General features: G+C 43.5%; 1 long non-coding RNA gene across 1 annotated transcript in view; it reads right to left on the minus strand.

The window, feature by feature from the left end:
- LOC110291029 overlaps window positions 1-8161 on the minus strand; it is a 17776-nt gene that overhangs the window by 4202 nt on the left and 5413 nt on the right. Inside the window, exons 2-3 of the long non-coding RNA XR_002377525.2 lie at window positions 4357-4455; window positions 3693-3770 (exon numbers count right to left, since the gene is read on the minus strand). This is a non-coding gene — a long non-coding RNA (uncharacterized LOC110291029). The remainder of the gene's footprint in view (window positions 1-3692; window positions 3771-4356; window positions 4456-8161) is intronic.

The raw sequence follows: 8161 nt of genomic DNA on the forward strand, positions 1-8161 counted from the left end.
CTTCTCAAGGATAAAAGAACCTCTGGTGGAATCACCATGCCTGACCTAAAGCTGTACTACAGAGCAATTGTGATAAAAACTGCATGGTACTGGTATAACAACAGTTTATTTTTGAGCCTTAGTCTGCCACCTTGCAACTAGGATTTTGATGTCAGTCTCTCTGCTTTCTGAGATGGAGAAAACATGCAACTGTTGTCTGTTTTAATTTCCCTTTTACCAAGTGCTTCTGAAGTCTTTTCATTCCTTTAATATGGAGTTACTTGCCTTCAATTTCTGTGTAGGAATTTTAAAAATATACTGGAGATCATTTTCACTCAGTGTATCAAGTGTATCCAGTACCCAGGGTATCAAGATCTCTCAGCCTCTTGCAGATATCCAAATCCACACATGTCCAAGTCCCTGTGGGAAATGGCACATTTGTATATAATCTACACACATCCTCCCATGCACTTCAAACCATCTCTCCTTTATTTGCACCACCTAAATATAAGTGTATTTAAATATAAGTAGGTGCTATACAGAAGCCATCATGCTGTGTCTGTAGCTGTTCAGCACAGACACAACGTTTTAAAAGATGCATTTGATGTACAATTGGTTATACCCACAGATACAGTCGTGGGCACAGAGTGTCTGCTTTCTGCATGTTTATTTTATTTAATTTTATTTTTGGCTGTGTGGGAACTGGGCAGGGATTTTATTATCTATAGTTGAGTAATTATAAATACCCCCTTCCCTTCTGTAATTATATGATTTAGTTGGTCAGTATCTTATGTACATAAAAGGCTCATCATCTTAGCATGGCTCTTTAAAGCATGTGAACAATTTGTGATGCACATATGACACCTATTTTCCTATTAGGAACTTAGAATCATTTCTCAGACTTTTGGCCAAGATAAACTAGGAAGTTATATAGACCTTTTCCTGAATAGCGTTCAGTATGTTGGCTTTTGTCACCCAACAGCTCCACCCAATCAGTTACTGAGAACAAACTTCTTCTCACTCAAGAGCTCAGTTTATGCAGGTTTAGCTCACCGGTGCCTGGCTGGGTTGGGGAGCACTGTGTGTGGTTAGGGGAATTTCACTGGGGTGCTGTGCTCCTGTGGGTCTCAGACCTCCCAGCTTTCAGTCCAAAGCTTATGTAATCAGGTCTCCTGTGTCTCAGGCCACTGCGTTAGAAGTCAATTACACCTTGGGCTCTCCTGGTTCAACAAATCAACTGCAGTCTTCCATCTTTCATAACCAGGGGAGCCAATTCTCTACAGTGGATCTCCTGCATAAATACGCAATGGTGAACATTCACAGGTCTTCTCTAGAATCTAGAAGGGCTTAGATACTGATCATTTCTGTCTTGGTCTTTGGAGCTCATTGAAACACATAAACGAGAAGGGAATCATGCTAAAACTATGCTATAGTCTTGGCCCATGCTGTTTTTAGATGTATTCAATGAGAGGAAGAATCTGCGGAGGTCAGAGGACCTCAAGGGAGTCATTTCTCTCTTCCCACCATGTGGGCCCTGAGGGACTAAAATCACATTTGGCAGCAAGTGCCTCTGTCCACAGAGCCGTCTCACTGCCTTATATTCTGTAATTTTTAAAGGAGCCTTTTCTAATTCACATGATTCCTGTGGGAGTCACCTATGAGGCAGGATAAACATTTAGATTTAGTGCTCCCACCTGGACCTGGGCCAGTTCTGGTCCTCTGCCATCTGACCCCTTCAAAAGCGAAACTAAAGCAGGACAGTTGTTTCAAAACCCTCTGTGTAAGCCACAGGATCGGTTTGTTTTCCTGTGAACTCTCTTCTCTGGGTCTTTGCCCCATCTTTTGAGCCACCTGTCTCCAAAGCATACAAACAACCCTTTCTTCTCAGCAGCAAATACCAGAAGCTAAAAAAAAAAAAAAAGAAAGAAAGAAAGAAAGAAAGAAAAGAAGAGGAAGCTATTGCTGCCTGATGCCACTGGAAAAAGATCGCAAGAGAAGAGACCTGCCACTGGTGACCATGGCGACAGTGTTTAATCAGCAAACCCAAGCCCTTGCTTTCCTTCCTTCTCTGGGCATCCATAAAATGGTTGGTTTAGAAACCCTGAGCCCACAGACTGTTTTCCAGCAGCTACATAGCAACCAGATCCATACACGGCAAACCCAACAGCCAAAAATCACTCGTGCTGTATTTATCAAAACCAGAGTTATGACAGCAGGCACATCAGGCTTCCTCTCCTGACAGGAGGGCACACTTGACATCTGAGCTACCTTCTCCATTAAATCCAAAATGCTGTGTGAAACACATCAGCACTCTACACACATACACATATTTATATGGGTACATACATGCCATGCATGTACATGCACACACATGCACAAACATATATGTAAATTGGTACACACAAACACACACATATGGGTACATACATGCCATGCATGCACATGCACACACATGCACAAGTACATGAATGCAAATAGTTATACATAAATGTGGATACATACATGTACAAACACAAATACAAGTAGGTGTTCACACACATACATGCCATGCATGCACATGTACAAACACATAAATGCAATAGGTGTACACACACACACACACACTGCTGAGCTACCACAAAAAGAAAAGAAGGTCAAAACAAAGTGAAAACATGAACCTTGGGAAGTCAGCAGATGGCCAAGCCACCCCTCTGCCCAGAGTTTCTGTTAACAGTTTCCATGGCTTGGGTTTTGTGACGTTAAGCCCCGAAACCCTAGACTAAAATAGTCTGTTAGGATGCCCCACCCAAACCTGCCCCATCCCAGGAGCTATAGTCTCAAGATTCGAAATAAACTCACTGTGCAAAAGAGGGCAAGGAAACACCTGTGTTTTGATTTGGTGTGGGTGTGAAGGGAATCTTCCCAGAGAACACGACCACAGGCTAGTGGCTATGCTGTCTGAATCAGCGAGGTGCCAGTGTCTAGAGATGATCTGCAGAAGGCCAGGGACATCCCCTCGGGGGAACAAAACTCCAGCTGAGAACTCAGAACTGTCTTACAACCTGCTGGTAAATCGAGCAACATTACCTTGTTTCTTAATTAATGTTTTACACCACACAGTAGGGCCAGTACAGATGGTGCCAAGCATGACAATCTACCCCCAAGGACCCACATGGTGGAGGAGAGAAGCCACACTCACAAGCTGGCCTCTGGCCACCACCTATGTATGGTGATGTGCCACACTGATACAAACTCACATTAAACAGACAGACAAATGTAACAAAAATTTAAAGTAAATAATAAATCACACACTATACAAGGTACAAGGCACCAAAACTATAGGCAGAAAACTCCACAGGTGACAAAGCAGATGACCAGGGCTCAGGGGTTACAGTTAGGAGACACCGGCAGTCCACCTCTGCCTGCTCCTTCCTGTTTCCGTTGAGCTGGCAGTGCCCTGTCTCAGCTCCTGTCTTGGTCTTGATTGGCCCATCTTCCCGATTTTCTTCTTTTTCCCAGGGACTGGAAGCACATCGTCACCTTACTCACGAAGAAGAGGGAAATAAACAGCCCCACCCTCTTGTTCCACCACTCTCCCAGCCAACCTTCTTGAAAGTCAATCACTGTGACTTCCTGCCATCCGCTGGGCCCTCCCCAGCCTTTCTAAAAAGGCCCTAACCCAGGCAGTAGTGTCCGAGGAACCAGGTCACCAAAGCCAGTGAACTGCTACTTACCAGCTATTGCTGAGGCACTAAGCGATGTGAGCTCCTCCTCCAGAAATTCTCCTACCTCTGTCTCTGGGGCACAGCTTTCTGTAAATAAATTATTCTTAATATATCTGTAGCAGTAAACTGATCTGGTAGCTGTACATCTCTACCTTTCATTAGTCCCCAATAATTACAACGATAAATCAGTATTTGCTTAAAACTGTACTCACTAGCTGAGCAGTTAAATGATCTACCTTAGACTTCTGTGCTCATCTGGCTGACTCCCAGTCCCAATCCATGACCCATGTTATTGATCTGGCTCTTTGGGCTTCAGGTGTGTTCCCATGATCTCTCTCCAGACCCCTTCCTTATGGCTCCAAATCCTCCATCCTCCTTGATGATCCTCCCTCTCTTCCTCTCTCCTTCCTCTGGGTGCTGAACACCCTGCCCTGTTGTTTATTCTACCCAGCCATGGGGTGATCAGCATTTATTGACAAGGTAGAGAATAAATGATAAGAACTGTTTACACACACTTCAGACCGGAGATTCTTGGTATAAGCATTACAATGCCTTGTTTGGATTGAAACAAGATATGATGGCAGAGAAATCAGCATTTGAATTACACAGGGGTAAACTTTACATAGTGTACAGCAACATTATTCCTACAGCTTTCTTCTAAGTTTCCTCTTACCTTTTTGATCACTTCTTCCCATGCTTCTTTAAGTGTTTGCTATGGTTTATATGGACGTCCTCTGTCTTAGTTTCTTTTCCTTCAACCAAATACAACACCCTGACAAACACACCCTAAAGAAGACAGGGTTGGTTTTGGCTCACAGTTCAGGAGTACAATTCATCAGGACTGAGAAGGAATGCGCCTAAGGTAGCTCAGGTTACAGACAGCCGGGAAGCAAAGATGGCTGCCACTCCTCAGTTTGCTTTCTCCAATCTGTACATCCCAGGACCCTCCCTGCACAGGGAATGGTCCTGCCCAAGGTTAAGACGGGTCTTCCTTTGTCAATTCACCTAGTCAAGCCAATCCTACAAAGGCATGCCCAGAGCCTGGAGAAGCCCTCACAGAAGTTGTCTCTTAGGTGATTCCAGGTCCTGTCAGGTTGACAAGTAGCAGTGACCATCACATTCCCTCAAGATTCACTTGGAAAGGCTTGTTCCTATGCTCAGGGGTACTGGGAGGTGGAATTTACTGAGGGTCTTCAGATCTTCCTGGAAAGGGATAATGAGACCCCTATCTCTTCCCTTCTTCCTGTCTTTCCTTGAGTGAAGTGAATAATCTTCCTCTATCATAGGCTTTCACCAAGACAAGCTTTACCACAGGCCCAAAGCAATGGGACCTGCTAGTCAAGGAAGCATCAACACTGTTAGACAAAACAAACCATTCTCAAGGAACAAAATACCCATGGAAGGAGTTACAGAGACAAAGTTTGGAGATAAGACAGAAGGATGGACCATCCAGAGACTACCCCACCCGAGGATACAGCCCATCTACAACCACCAAACCCAGACACTATTGCATACGCCAGCAAGATTTTGCTGACAGGACCCTGATATAGCTCTCTCTTGTGAGGCTTTGCCAGTGCCTGGCAAATACAGAAGTGGATGCTCACATTCATCTATTGGATGAAACACAGGGCCCCTAATGAAGGAGCTAGAGAAAGTACCCAAGGAGCTAAAGGGGTTTGCAACCCTATAGGAACAACAACAATATGAACTAACCAGTACCCCCCAGAGATGTGTCTCTAGTTGCATATGTAGCAGAGGATGGCATGGTCGGCCATCAATGGGAGGAGATGTGGGGAGCGGGTGTGGAGGCAGTTCCAAAGGCGCCAGGGACTGCAGCTAAGTCGTATGACTTGCACCTGACTTCCTCATATAAACCACAAACATCGTGAGAGCTGCGCAGGTGTACCAGGTTACTGGCGAAGCCATTTTGGTGGAGATATGCCCCTGCTGCCCTGATTAGCTGAAGCTGCNTACCTGGTGAGGTGATGTGGCCTGCTGTGAGTGGATGGGAACTGATAGTATATAAGAGTGAGAGGCCCAGGGCTCGGGGTCTTTCACCTACACAGTCAATGCACAGCCCAATAAACGTGTGCAGAAGGATCCTATTGTGGTGTCTTTCTTGCTGGCAAGACGGGCGTCCCACAAGGAGAGGCCCTTGGTCTTGCGAAGATCATATGTCCCAGTACAGGGGAATGCCAGGGCCAGGAAGAAGGAGTGGGTGGATTGGGGAGCAGGGTGGGGGAATAGTATGGGGGCTTCGCAGATAGCATTTGAAATGTAAATGGAGAAAATATCTAATAAAAAAGCCCATTCTCTTTATTAGTTGCTTACCAGAGGCATCTGGTATAGTGATGTAAATCTTACTAGAGGTGTCTCTTCCACCCACTCAGGATGCTGTTCTAAACTCCATCTGAGCTGTATTTCTTCCTACACAATTGACACTGTGCCTCTAAGGACCTGCCTTCTTTAAGGATCTATCACTTGCTCATCCTGATTTGTGGTGTATTTCCCACAGGTGTAAAACTCTCTGGACCACCAACTTGCAAAACAGTAACTTGTAGATGTTGAGAGAAAAACTACAATGTGAATAATAAACATTCCTGTAAGTTAAAAGGGTGACAACCCTATGTTTTCAATAAGATTGAAGAAAGGTGACCAATTAGATTAATCATTAAAAATACTTTTTGTTGAACAAGGTGACATACACCTTTAATCCCAGCACTTGGGACACAGAGGCAGGCACCTGTGAGTTTAAAACCAGTTTGGTCTACAAAGCAAGTTCCACCACACCAGTCAGGGCCACAGAAGGAGACTCTGTCTAAAGAAGAAGAAAGAAGAAGAAGAAGGAGAAGGAGGAGGAGAAGGAGAAGGAGAAGGAGAAGGAGAAGGAGAAGGAGAAGGAGAAGGAGAAGAAGAAAGAGGAGGAGGAGGAGAAGGAGGAGAAGGAAGGAAGGAGAAGGAGAAGAGGAGAAGGAGGAGAAGGAAGGAAGGAGAAGGAGAAGAGGAGAAGGAAAGAAGGAGGAGAAGAAGAAGAAGAAGAAGAAGAAGAAGAAGAAGAAGAAGAAGAAGAAGAAGAAGAAGAAAGAGGAGGAGGAGAGGGAAAAGGAGGAGAAGAAGGAAGGAGAAGGAGAAGAGAAGGAGAAAGAGGAGGAGGAGGAGAAAAGAAGAAGGAGAAGGAGAAGGGGAAGGGGAAGAGGAAGAAGAAGAAGAAGAAGAAGAAGAAGAAGAAGAAGAAGAAGAAGAAGAAGAAGAAGAAGAAGAAGAAAGAGGAGGAGGAGAAGGAGAAGGAGGAGAAGGAAGGAAGGAGAAGGAGAAGAAGAAGAAGAAGAAGAAGAAGAAGAAGAAGAAGAAGAAGAAGAAGAAGAAGAAGAAACAAAATATAATAATCTTTAAACAATATAATAATAAATACATTTAAATATAGATAAATCTGTGACTGAGACATTTAATTCGGGAGTTTAGAGAAGTGCAAAGTGGTGCACATAATTCTAGTCCTCTGTGAGAGCAGGTGATCACAAGTTCATGGCCAAAAAGGATCATATAATAAGACCCTGTCCAACAAACAAACAAAAAACACTACCAAAATATTAAGAGGATTTATGCTGAACTCTGTGTTGTATGGCTAGCAATATATAACTTATATTCATAAATGCATAAACTCATAAAAGAAAACACTAACCCTTCCAATCCTAACAAGGGAAGAATTTCATAGTTCTATTTGACAAATAGGATTAAACACAACTAAAAAGATTCTGCACCGCAAAGAAAGCGGAAGCCAGAATGAAGGTGGAACCTTCAGAGTAGGAAAATATTTATCTTTCCACCAGATTGGAGAGTTATAGCTAGAATACTCAAAGAATTCCAAAAATTAAGCAAAAGAAACCCCAAATCACTTCATTAGGAAGTGAGCCAATGAACTGACCAGACTGTTAAAAAACAAGAACTAGAATTGGCCAATAAACACTTAGAATAATATAATAAATAATGGAGAAGGTGTTCAGCATCCTTAGCCAGCAGGGAAGTGGAAATGAAAGCGTCTTCAAGATTCCATCTCAACCCTAGTCAGAGTGACTATCATCAAGGAAACACATGACAACAAATGCTGGCGAGGATGTGGGGGAAGGGAGCATTTTTGTGCTGCTATTGTGAACCAGGCAGGTCAACATACTCCAGAAGTACCTGCGTGTTCATATTTAATACTGCACTATTCCCAACAGCCAAGAAGTGGAAGCAGCCTAGATGTCTACCAGCATATGAATGGATAAAGAAATGTGCTTTATATGAACACGAATTCTATGAAGTTTTGCAGCTATAGGAAAAAATGAAATCATGACATTTGCAGAAAAATAAATGTATCTGGAAAACGTTGTGTTAAGCAAAATAGGCCAGATTCAAAGAGATAAATGCCATGTTTTCCTTCGTATGTGGAGCCTAGATTTAAGAGTAAGTGTATGCATATATGAGTGTGTGTGTGTGTG

This window comes from Mus caroli, chromosome 3 (assembly GCF_900094665.2).
Source record: "Mus caroli chromosome 3, CAROLI_EIJ_v1.1, whole genome shotgun sequence".
Taxonomy (NCBI): Eukaryota; Metazoa; Chordata; class Mammalia; order Rodentia; family Muridae; genus Mus; species Mus caroli.